Here is a 14,326-nt window from a genome sequence, read left to right on the forward strand (position 1 = left end):
TGCTTGGCCATTTCCAGTATCAAGGGGTCAGGATGACCTTCAAGGGTCATTATCCATGTAACATTTAATGTTTCAATATATTGTGATTAATTCGAGTTCCAGGGAATGAGGATTTTGCTTCAAAGTTTTAAATCCGTAAATTGCACATGTCACCTAATATAATTTTCAAAAGAAAAATTTAATCCAGTTTGTTTCGGCCCTTTGGGCCTTTTGTGAAACCCCATATACACTGTACACGTAGTCGTAGAGTACTTAACCTATTTATAAATTTGGCCTAATCCATTTAAAGGATGATTTGAGTTCCTACTTAAGGTTACAAGTAGATTGTTTATGAAATTACCCATAACAATTAAACAAAAAATCGTGTGCAAAGTAATGAAGAGTATGATAAACTATCCCGTACCACTGTAATTCAGGAAGGGTGGCTGTAATTTCAGGATTTCTAAACTACCAGGTGGGATTTAGAAATTTCCAAAGGAGAATAACTGAAACAAATTGACTGGATAATAGATTCTGGCCATTTCAATGTCAATCTGGTCGCCCAGGTGGGTATTAAGAGCCCCCTCCTCCCCTGAAAAGATCTGATTAAAGTTTTAATAATAAATTTTTGCCGAATTTTTGCTTCTTCAGAAAACTTTTTTTTTCAAAACACCTTCTTTTAAAACAAGAATAAACTTCACTACCGATGAAAAATTTATTATTTGAAAACTGAGATAGAAAGTTTGTGGGCCATATGCTACATGTAACCTGTTCAATTTATGGTAAATTTTAAAAGTATATAAGTGTATAAACTTATTTTTCACTGCTTAAATCATAGATAGAAACCTACACTAGATTATTTTTTTCTTAGACACAATTAGAATTTATGAAAGGTATATAAATAAATGAAAATCTAAAATGGTAATTGATTTAATTGCATATACTGAATTTAAAAACATACATGGTTTATAACTATTGATAGATTTTGAGAAAACATTGATTCTGTCAGTAGCATTTATTTGTCATTTATGTAGAAGTTTATGTAGAAGTTTTACAACTTCTTTGGTTTTAGAAACACTATCGAATCGATAATGAATCTTTTTTTCTTTTTTGTAGTTTTTAAACATTTTAAGAAGAAAGTATGGTTTTAGCTTTATTGTGCCCTAAAAATTTAATGTTTTCAAAAAGTTTTGAAACTGGCTTAAATATTAGTTGAGTATATGACTGTAATAAATCAGGAAAGAATATAGCATGATGGAGTACCATTCTTGATATATGACGTCATTCATTTGATGCATTTCTCTATTTAAACCAGAAGAAGCCTCAAAATGACCCATTTCAAGGGTTATTTTCCTGAAGAAAATAGTGCCCACAGCCGTCGCCCACGTTAATTTTTAGATATGTTGTGTAAAATTCTTTGAAAAATCACATATCTCAAAATCTTTGTGGGCGATGCCTGTGGACAATATTTTCTGAAAGAAAATTCCATTGAAAATTGATGTCTTCTGCAACTTTTTAAGAAAATACAGGAAAATGCACAAGTTTATGACGTCACAATTAGCATTTGGAAGGTCATGTGAGAAAAAAGATTTGTATGATCTTTCTGCATGGAATTTCAATAATTCAAAAAGCATGAGTTTTAATTTTTTACATCACTTTTATTTTCAAGAAAAACACAGGGCAAGGTTTGTATTGAAACCGTACCTTGTTCAAAATCAAGAGTGTTGTGACTTAATTCTACAAGACCTTTGCCTGTCCATAAAATATCTACATTGTATGTGTATTCAATTGCGTGTAATTGCATGTAAAAGGAAGGCTGGCAATGGTGAGGTCCAATATTACTTGCTTCAACGACTTGCAATTATGAAGATGACGCAATTTCTAAATATAGACCTACATGATTTGGAAAAAAGGGATCGTTGAAACAAAAAAATTACTTTATAGTACATATTAGAATTAGAAGTTTTTGAAGATGGATATGTTGTCTAAAGAAAAATAATAAGGAAAATTGTTGCCCATTTTTTATCTTTTACTGGTAAGAAGAATGGACGAAAAACTTTTCTTTTAAAGGTATTCTAATAATTCGATAATTCTTTACCTTGTGTACATCAGCAATTAAAAGTATTTCAATAAAAAAAAAATACAAGTAGTAAACGTAGGCGTAGGAATTCAGATCATCAACAATAATTAGGGGTTTTTGTAGATGTCTTCGCTATTAGTTTTTTCAATTTTTTTAACAACTGAAGATTGTTTCCTCTTTAAAACAATAAATCTGGGATTGGAGTCACCCCTGACTTTTGTAAATTGAAGATCGGTCAATGCATTTAAGAAAAAAACACTGTTACAATTCCACAAATGCAGGTATTGCGCATAGGAAGAAAATTCTGTTGTATATGTCAACCTTTTTACTTTCTGATCTATTCTCTTGTTATTAATACAGTTAATAAGTAAACTGTAACTATATATATATATATATATATATATATATATATATATATATATATATATATATATATATATATATATATATATATATGACTGGTTACTATTTCTTCTACAAACAATTTTTATTGAATTTACTGACAAAAACCTTTAAGCTTTTAAAATCAATAAAATAAAATGTTCACCCAGTTTAATTAAAAGCTGAATAAAATGTACATTCTACTTTTTTCCTAATATCGAAACCAAAGAGATGGCATTTCTTTGTTTCTGGAGAGACAAACGTTCAAAGCTGTTATTGTTGTAGAACAAAGAGGTGACGGTACCAGAGCCACACTTAACTGTCCCAACCTCATTAGGACAGGGAACAGTGACTGTGATTACATCTACAAATTCTCTTGAAACAACAGCTGAGGTTTTGAAAGGTATAACATACAGAAGCGTCTAGTACAGAAAATAAATCACTAGTACATTTGTAAATAAATGTATATTTTACTATTTGTTAATCTAGGAATACTTGCTACATTGAATTTATAATGACTGTTATCAGTTAATGAATACTCTTTTTTTTATATACATGTGTTATGCAGAATGTTGGTACATGTATCTTCAAAAGTATTTTTACATGTCATTATCCTTACAATCAATGTTATACGTGGATATGCATATAGATATCGGAATTATTTTCATGATCTCTTACAGTTACTTATCTTTTCAAATTTCAAATTCAAAATATTTTAAACTGATTTATTTCAGACACAGTCTCAATAACAACAGTAGTTGTGCCTGTAGTCCTGTTTGTCACACTTACTCTTGTTTTCAGTGCTCTCACAATATTTTGTATCAGGTACAGTACTTTATAATTCTTTTTCCCCCTAAATTTTGAAATTTACTAGGCTTCCAAGAGGTTTATGAACACAACGATGACGTACTTTTTTTTTTTATTGAAATATGAATAAACGAATCGTATTGGAGCTCAGAAGCCTATTGAAACAATTCAAATTATGTGCAGAGCAAACACGCACCTCTAAAACATCTTATGTTGGATCAGGTGTCATGGAAGAGTAAGAATCCCCTGTCGACCATTCTCACCCATAGTCTGTCCTTGTCGTGATCGGGCAAACGGAAAAATTCTAGACAATTAAGTGTGAAAATAACAGCCTAACGATTTGAATGAAAAAGATCCAAAAATCAAAAAGGAAAAATGTAACTTACTGTACATCTCTGCACACATTGCTTTCGGCGATACACACACACACCTTCACACACACATACCCACGCACACACACACACATAGAGAGAGAGAGAGAGAGAGAGAGAGAGAGAGAGAGAGAGAGAGAGAGAGAATTTTTTTTATAAAAGTTATTCTTGCTCATTGCACCATTATCGCTCTTCACAATACAACTTGCTTGCATATTGAAAATATAGGATTGTTGTAACTGCTTCTTCGGAGTTAAAAAAGTGCATAAAAATGCAATGCCATGAAAATGAACATATGATTTTCGATTTTATTACTATTTTTTGATTCTTAGAATACATAGAAGAATTCAGACTATTTCAATTAAACACGTTTCATGAGTAAGCATAATACATGACAAGTCTATGTGATTTTACAACATTTACAAAATTAAAAAAGCGTAAACTACAATATGTGCAGTGAGTTTATTGTATGTAAACATATTGTCACAGGTAAAAAGTAAAGAAAAAGTTAGGGTGCATTATTTAATTATTTAAAAATACTCTCTTGACGGAAAGTCGTAATATGTTAATAAAATATTAAATCCATCTGACAAAACATCGACTTAATGAAGCAATATCGAATAACCATTGAGATTTGCAACATATACATTTCACTATTAATTTAATATTTGTTATGTGTTTCATTTTCTTTTTAGAAGAAAGAAAATGGTATGTTCACATGAAAAATTTAAGAGGAAAACATCCACAGGAAAAGGAGAAGATCGTAAAATGGATACATATGGTATATCAAACGAAAATTATTTTGCTCTAGAGCCATCTAATATCTCAAATCAGTCTACAGAAAAAATCCACTGTCAACCTGAAAACCCCTACAGAGATACAGAAGAAGAAACATACGATCATCTCCGAGAATAAGGCAAAAGAAGAAAATCGGTCGATGATACTTATAATCACACGTCATCTATAAAACTAACAGAAAATTCCGACTATGATGTTGCGACAAATATCAAGTTACAAGAACCAGACGATACTTATGATCGCACAAATATTAACGGGAATCTATACAGTGGTTTCAATCGGGTAGGCTACAAGGAAACAAACTATTCAGAATTTGCTGATAGTTTTAGTGGATAGGAGATATCATATATATAAAAAAAAAATAGTTCCCTCTTATGACCTTTAAAAACATCTACTATGAAAACGCAAACTACTACTAGTATTCCTTTGTATATATGATAATATCGTTGTTTCTCTCATATTCTGAAAAGTTAGGGATGTAACATAAGTTGATAAAAGGAAGAATCTGAATTTACAATACGGAACTCCTGATCGAGGATGGAAAACACTTGCATTGGCCTTAGGAATAATCACAGGCAAGCACAGAAATTCCATACGTTTCAACCAGTTACACCATCATGTACATTATCAATGACGAACTATTTCTGGAATTGAATCTACATTATTTTGTACTTTGTGAAATACTACACTGCAGAGTAATTTTTATTTGTGCCTAATCAGCAGTATAAATAAATCATAAAGCTCTGCATAAATGAACAACTCCTCCTCCCTCCAACAAAACACACACGCTATATAGAGGCAAGGCATTATAAAATATCAAAACCTATTGGTATACAGGAAATTATGTTTTTTAATAATCATTCTAGTAAAAATATATGGACTCTGATGAAAAGATTTTTCCGCTTATCTTCAAAGGTCATACATTACAAAACGGAAATAAATCCGTAAAGTATTGATTTTTTTCATTGCATTGGATGAAAATTCACGAAAACTTTGTTTGACATACATGTTGCTAATGCAATTCAATTTAACTGTAAGTAGTTCTCAATAACTGGATTGTGTTTCAACTTATAAAATTTTCTAATTTTTGGTAGTGACTTTTCATTTAATAAACTAAAGCTTTACAAAATATGAGGTAAATCAGGAAAAAATTGCGTGATATCTGTACCTGTTATAGTACTATTCTCTTTTGCCCCATTCTAATTTCCTTACATATCACACTAGAAGAATACTTGTTATTTTATTGTTTTTCGTTGAATTTACTTTAATGAACTAATTTCAAGATTTTTTTGAATATTGGAAACTTTAAATTAAATTGATTAAGTAAACGTTGTTTTTTGAACAATTTCAAAACCCATTGTCTTAGTTATCGTTGTTGCTCTTGAGGTTCTGAAAATGGGTGTAAGGAGAAAGTTTATATATATATACAAACATCTTTTTTCTCAAAAATAATGAAAATAAATAATTCTTTGTTTTGTAGGTAATTTAAAAATGATTACTTGTAGCAGTGTAAAGTTTATTTTTTTACATTCAAAGTTTTGTCTTGTATCCTATAAGCTAATTAAAAAAAAAAATGTTAAAAAATAAAGGGTCACCGCGGGTGGTACATGTAAAATGGAAGAAATCATAGATTTTTTTTTAGTATTTTAGAGATTTAACATATATATTTTTTAAAACCAAAATAAGTCCAAAAATGTATTCAAATCCATACTTGTTTGTTTGTATCATGAATATTGTATAATTAAGAAAAATATTATACCAGTAACCAATGTGGGTAGATATCTTCACCGTTCTGTATAAAATGAATTATTTCCTGGATTCCCCTATTTATTATATATAAAAAGAGACCCCATATTTAGGATCCACTTTGGCCCAAAGGGGTTGTGACATAAGGGCACTTATAATTTTAATGACTAGCATGGCCTTACCCAGATTTTCAAATTGAATTTTTCCCCTGATGCATGATCGTCAAAATTTGATTCCCGAAATTTAGCCTCAAACTACCCTTATGGCCTCGATAAAAAAAAATGAATCTACACAACTTGGGGCTGTTTATTCAATATGATTTAATTTGGCGCTGCATATCTTGAACACCCTGAGGAAGCTTCCGCTTTAATATTATAAATAATGACCCAGCAAAATTTGATTCTTTATTGTCAACCCATCTATCTCCGGAGACAAAGCTTTTCACAATGTTATTGCGCACTTAGTATACATGACCTGCAATATAGCGCTTTACAAACATCCAAAATATTTCAATATTTTATTATATTTTGTTGATTAAGCTATGAACAAATACAGATTCTACCAGTACCTGGCAAAAATAGTCATAATTATTTCAAAGAAGATATATGAATTTCAGATATTTTGCATAAGATATATGGAGAACTATTAAGTACATATTAAAAAGATACAGTTTTATATACGTGAACCAATTTAAACCAAAGAAATCTTGAATGAGTTATGTTCTTATATATCGTAGCCTAGTGGTGTACGCTGAACTGTTTTTTTTTTTTTTTTTGTTGTTTGGAGTCTCCCATTCCATTCCCCAAATTCCATTTTTTTAATAAATGCTAGTTATTATTACATATTTAACTTTTTTTTTTTTACTTTATCTAGTTAATCATCGTATTTTTGACTTATGATACACATTAGAAAGAAACATATAAATCCATACATTATTGTTCCAATCTGTTCGCTTACCATTAATACATCTAAATTTAATGTTACTTGGACTTTAAAATAACATGGGAGTTTCTTCTATTTCGGAAAAGAGAGACAAAGTTAAGATGCAGCAGTACAGAGTAGTTCCCGAAATGAATAGTGATCTAGACCTTTCATAAAAACAAAAATCTAAAAACAGTGATGAAAAAAAATCTTGATACATAATTCTTTAAAATGTCAAACGAATTAAAAATATCAAGATTTTGAAAAAAAAAGGATATGTTGATTTAATTATAGTAATATATGCAAATACCTAGGTGTTGGTTGTGAAGTAAAAAAAGAGATATGCGAGGGTTGTTCGGAAAGTTAATGAACAACCATGATCATAACTTTTTTACCAAACGCCATATTATGTCCAAATTTGACAGAAATGTTTCAACAATAACATAAATGACGCTTATTAATTTTAAAAAATATACTGTTTTACTTAAAATTTATCTAGAATTGAAAAACACGAAAATTGGATCGAAGAGCCGGTCAAAATTAAGTAATTTACAATCAATATACTAAAATAATGTCTATTGTCAAATCCTCTGTAAATGTCGCAAAAACGGTAAATCTCTAGACGCACAGATTAAGAATTGTTTCATTGTTTCATATTCCTAATTATGATTTTATATTTTGCTTCGTTGAAAAATCATTTTCAGAAGATAGGTAGTCTTCAATAAAAAAAAAAGGCAAAAAAAAAAAAAAAAAAAAAAAAAAAAAAAAAAAAAAAGATGACGTCATAGAATGTCACGGAGCAGCAATTAACGAAACAATTTTGCGTTGAACTCTAGAAAACAAGAAGGTATGTGATCAGTGTGCTCATCTTGCAGATAGCATAACGAAGATGACATTGTTTGCGAACTTTCCGAACAACCCTTGTATATCTTTGTATTGTTTGAAAACCGTTTCTCGTGATTTTATAGCCCGAATCAGGGCATGAGTTTACTGGGAAAAATATTTTTTTACAATATACATGTAATAGCAGCTCCACATATTTGTTTGTTTCCCTAATTTCGTAAATATTCAATGCGCTTAGTAAATCTATATATAGTAGTAGGTACTTTCCATTTAAAAACAGTAAAAGGCGAAATAGACATTTTCGGTTGGGTAAACTTGTACAGCTGTAAGCGGCTATGGATAAAAAGTGTGGAAACCATGCTGTGCAAATATGAAATATTTGATACAAGTAAAATGGATCAACCAAATTTGTTACTGGATATATTGGATACTGCAATTTTAAATAGCTCAAAACAAAAAGTATTCCATCAAAGTATCATCATGTTAGTATTTTAGCAAAAATTATTAGTTATTTAAGTAATTTAGAAAATATGGTACGCCAAATTAACATATATTCAAATATTTGAACCTATCTTCAATTAATTGTACCTACGTTCAAATCAATTGTACCTATCTTCAAATCAATTGCACCTATCTCCGAATGAATTGAAGATAAGTACAATTGAAAGGGTACTATCTCTTTGCTTTCTTCTTCCTGATGTTGCAAGCTTTCAATATCTTTTGTAATGGCACTCCTGTTTTTCAGAAGAATATTTTTAAAGATCTCTCCTGATGTTTCCCTGAAGAGAATTTTTGATTCCTTGCACTCGTTTAATTTACAATAACTGTATGAGATGATACGAACGACAGGGCGCATTTCTATACAACTCCGTTAAATGTTGAATGTTTCCTTTTAAAGGAAGGCATAGCCTGGTATTTGCATATTGCGACCTGGTATTTAAACTGTCAACAAGGAAGTAAACGATAGGAACACATAAACAATGACTGAAATACAGGTATGTACAGAAATGTTAAGCTATGGAGGATATTTCCTCTACATCAAGAATGAAAGAAAAAATGGATTCGATTGGGGATGTTAAAAATGTCAACAATATACATGTTTGTAAATAGAAGTGGTTTTGTAACGTGTTACGAATAATAAGGAAGATACTCTTTGACATGCATTCCTTCTTCAAGGGAGAGTACTGATCTGAAGTCATTTTTAATCAGATGTGTACCTACAGGCGAAATTTTTTTCAGGAAATATAGCAAACATAAAAGAGCAAAAGAGCTCCCCTGATTTATCTGTGGACTGTTGTTCTTCAGATTCTTTTTAAAATATTTCCCCTATTTATTTATTTGTAGGAATAAAAGACTCCAAATTTTGGGTCCACTTTGACCCAATGGGGCCATAACATAATCATACTTTTAATTTCAATATGACTAACATTACCTTGGTGTTTAAGAGATTTTCCCCTGTAGCATGTTGTAGTCAAAATTTGATACATGTACTCAATTTTAGCCTCTATCTACATGTAATTTTATGGTCTCGTTAGGTATAAAATCCACACAACTTGGGACTGTTTCCAGAATATAATTTAGTTTGGTGCGTTTTAGTTTCCGTTTTAGTATCATTAATCATGACCCAGCAATCTTTATCGTTACCCAATCCTATTCCTGAAAAAAAATTGAACTAATTCAAATATTGTCTACGCTGTCTGAGTTTGCGAACATTTTAATATCTTTTTTCATGATTCTGCTGCTTTTTGAGAAGAATATTTTTAAAGAGGTTTCCTGTTTTCATATATAAAATTTTGATTCCATACACCCGTGTACCCCCCCCCCCCCCACACACACACACACAAACACACTCCAAAGGTTGCACACTTTTTGAAGACACCCCCCCCCCTCCCGAATCTGCACTCTCCTTAAATTAACATCGTTGAAGATCGATGGTCGCATAGAATTTTAAAGTTCAAATACTTGGGGGAAATGTTTTAAAATGTAAGAACTTACATGGCTATAACTTAGACCTGTTAGATATATTGTGATGCAATTTACCAAGTATGCAGTGTTTCATTACATACATGTTCCATCATAACTATCATAAATGATGGGATGTAGCAACAAGGGAGACTTTAAATAACTCTTAAATGGTCGACCGTTAATCAACAATATTCTACAGAATGCGAAAAATATATTTATTAGCTGTTAAATTTAATTTGGTAAATTAAATAAATTACTTTAGTCAATGAGTACAAGCCACGGAATCATGAACTATCTTAAACTTTAGTCAAAACCTAAATATTGCGATGAATGATGTAGAACTAAAATATTATTCGTCATTGCATTTCAAACTGTTGTTAACTGCAAATTTTAAGTTTTAGTTAATTATTTATTTATTCATTAAACATCTAAAATATTATTGAAATTTTTACTTAAGTCTTAAGTATCATGGGCCCGGGGCTGAGTCTATAGTAAAACTTGAAACATATGCATATTTTCCTTACTCAGTTTCAATTGAAGTTTATATCGCATGTAAATCATGACATACGTATGACAATTGATCCTGCTTCTGACTTTATATATTACAGATTTAAGGAAAAAAAGCTGTTTACTTTTCTGCAATGTCATAATGCTACATTTATATTTGGTGAAAGGTGAAATGTACCGATATTTTACCTTCTTCCTGTTGGGATTAATTTGCAAAGGTAATGTAACGTAATTAACAAAATCTTTATTAAAGCAAACCCGAAATAAAAATACAGAGTTCAAGATGTTGATGTTATAATAATCAAACAAACAGCAAAGAACATATCTTCAATTTTCTTTTGTCGTTAAAATTGCTTCCAAAATACCAATCAAAACTCTGTTTATCTTGGATTGGGAAATAATTGACAGCAACAGGATCTTCCTCCAACGAAGGCTTTTCATTTTTTATGAGCTTCATCTTGAATAACAATTTTTTTAAAAAAACATTCTGCAGTAACCAAGGCACTTACAGAGAGAAAAAAAAATGCTTCATACAACATATCTTCTATCACTGAGGCGTTCAACTCAGGATTTGGTTTATTTATCTGTTAGTTCAGAATTTTGTTACTTCTACAATACATGTATATGCAAATATAATACACTTCGTGACTGCATAACCACACCGTGGTGAACAGGCATCCCCCGTAATGTAAGTACTAACTGTGCTATTGTCCTGTCATTCCAAAGGTACATATAATAGTATCTTCAGGCACTTTCTCTGCTCGTTACTCTCAAACCAATTCAATTATCAATTCGTCACCAGAAAAGTATCGGTACAATAATAATACAGCGTGTATTATTACAACACAGTCTCCATACTTTGGCAGTTTCGACTTAAATAAATGATCATTAAGTATACATGAAGTATGTACTGTTTTACAAAATAGATATGAACGGAGCTCAGACGATTTCGGCGAAACTACATGACAAAACCAATTCCATTTTTCCTGGCATTATATAGTTCATGCAAAGAAAAAAAAATCTACAGATAATAATACTGCAAACAGCACTTGTCAAAAATCGTGAAAATCAAATAGAATATGAACCCTCAACCCCCATCAATTAATTGAATTGAAATTATAAGAAACAATTTTTTATTCAGTTATTCATACGGGTTTCATTTAACGGTCATTCGGAATTGAATGATTAGATTTCATACACCTTTATTTAAGGTTAATGTGTGTCGTGCAGATTAAAGTAAAGTGTCCTTTGAGCATTGCTGTAGAGAAATGAGATATGCTAGTTATAAAAGCCCTTATCAGAGGATACAATTTAATCTATTGGTTCGGTGTACGAGAGGATATCAAAAAGTTCGTGGACTGATGCGATAAAATTAACATTATGTAGTCTGTGCGTACAAAATTTATGAGAAATATAAATCAACAAAAGTTTAAGAAATGTTGAAAATTTGATCTTGATACGTTGATAATTTGCCATATTATTCTAAAATAAAAGAGATATGATCACCCGGCGCTGTCGCCGTTTAGTTTCATGACGTCCGACAACGTCATTGTTTCTCAATGTCCGCTCTCTCTACCTCATACACTTATCTTGATGAGATTACCTGGAGTTAAGGACTCAATCCCATTTTGTTTATATGACTTTACAATGTCATGAATAGCTGCTTTCAATGCATATAATACTGCAAATGTAACTATACGCAGGGAAAGATCCTCACTTGATTATGCCAGAAAACTTAGCTTGTTGAGTTCATTTTCTTCCACACAGGATTAACGTCACTTTTCGACGAGGCTGACTTTTGACACCCTGACTATCGACAAATCGACATTAACTGTGCATCTTTCATTTCTCTGAATCTTTTTGGGTATTTAAAACAAGTACTCTGAATGCATTTTATTTTTCTGTAGCTCTTTGTTTGGAACTCCATAGAAAAGTTACGATAAAATTTCATAGAATTTACAGAATGGAGTAAAAATTGCAAATTTTACTGAACAATTGTGTCGTACCACATGCCTGAATTAACGGGATTTTTCTGATGACAAATGGTCATATCAAAAGAGATTTTCTCAATTACACTCAGGTAGAAAACGTCATATTTGAGGTTGCGCTGCTTGGACATACCACTGCTTACAAAAATATTAACAATTTATTTAAAAATAAAACTTATGATTTATAGTTTATTCTATAAAAGGAAAAGATTATGCTAGCTAAATGTATTAAAATTCATTGATACACCTAAAGCGGTTTTAATTTTAAGGCGCTAGTCCACGAACTTTTTGATAACCCCTCGTATTCATAAAAAGTAGGTGAATGTCAAGGTAAATTTAAAATGTCCGATAACAGATATCAACATCGAAAATTCAGGCCCCCTTTGCATGAACGTAAAATACGCCGAGTTGTTGATGTTTCTTTAAAAAAAAATCCAGAAGTCTTTATTTTCAAATGAAATAAATTTTCATAAATTTCTGTTTGATTTATATAAACCTGATTTATTCCTTCTCCAAAATTATTGTTAATTTCCCTGTCTTTTTTTTAAATAAAGACACTGACGGAGATCCCCAACAGACATGGTTTCAAGCTCAAAGAAATTGTAGTGAAATCGGGAAGCGATTAATAATAGACACAGAAGAACAACACACATACTGGACAGGACGATATCGGCGTATTTCGGAATGGTTAAAAATAATAGGTAAAATATGATAAGATTTATTGTTTTACTAACGATATTCTGTTAAGCTGCGTAAATCATTGAAACATTGCTTGTAAATATGTACAAAGTTCTCTTTTTAGGTCACCTGAGTCACTCGTGTGACCTATTGCCATCCGTTTTTGCCTGTCGTCGTGCGACGTGCGTCGTGCCTTAACTTTTGAACATTTTCAACCTCTTCTCTAGAACTGCTAAACCAATTTCAACCAATTTTGGCATATCGCATCTATGGATGAAGAGAAACAAAAATTGTGAATTTCATGGTCACTACCCCCCCCCCCTCCCCCCCGGGGGGGGGGGGGTTGAGGGGTGGCGCTAAAACCTAAATCCATCAAAATTGATATAATCTTTCAAACTCTTCTTCTTTACTCCTAGACATCAAGCAGTCAAACCGTTGCATGGTTGTAATAGGCATTGGACCCTCTACCAAAATTGTAACAATCATTGCCCCAGGTTCTGGTACTAAAGCAGGTGTATCTAGATCAAGAAGTGAAAGTACATTATGTCTTTGAAAATCTTCTCTTCTCGAGGGTATAATTTAAACAAACTAAGTGCATGGTTATAATAAGCAATGATTCCTTTTCCACAACTGTAAATTTCATGGCCTCTGGGTCAGGGGTCCTGGTGTTAGGATAGGGCTCTATTGATAATACAGTGAAATGCATTAATTCTTTGAAAATCTTCTTCTCTGCTCCTGGGCATTATTTAAAGAAACTAAATGCATGGTTATGATGCACAAGGGTCCCTGGGTCAGGAGTTCTGGTTTTAGGGCGGAGCTCTATTGATTATATAGTGAAAATGCATTACTTTTTTTTTTTTTTTTTTAAATCTTCTTCTCTGCTCCTGGGTATTATTTAACTATACCGCATCGAGCAATCTGTTAAAACAACATGATTGATTTTAATAACTTAGGTGTTTCTAGAAGGATTAAAACAAATTAATTTTGTTCTTGATTAATAATTGATAATGATTTAATAAAACTGAAAAGAAACTTGAATTTAAAACTTAAGTGACGTTCTGAAAAAACAGGGAAACATGTTCTGCTACAGAATGCTTAAGGGTAGGGAACCTGGAGTAATGATGAACTCTATTCGAGATATATTGATATCATTTAATATCATTCATCTGTCTTGATGTTTATTTTATTTCTGAATTTTGCATAAGATTGAATAAATTAAAGAAGTAAAAAACTTTAACTTTGTATTTCCCAGTACTTCCCAG

Source organism: Saccostrea echinata, unplaced genomic scaffold (assembly GCF_033153115.1).
Source record: "Saccostrea echinata isolate AGI-Se365-2 ecotype Australia unplaced genomic scaffold, CSIRO_AGI_Sech_v1 ptg000029l, whole genome shotgun sequence".
NCBI classification, from domain to species: Eukaryota; Metazoa; Mollusca; class Bivalvia; order Ostreida; family Ostreidae; genus Saccostrea; species Saccostrea echinata.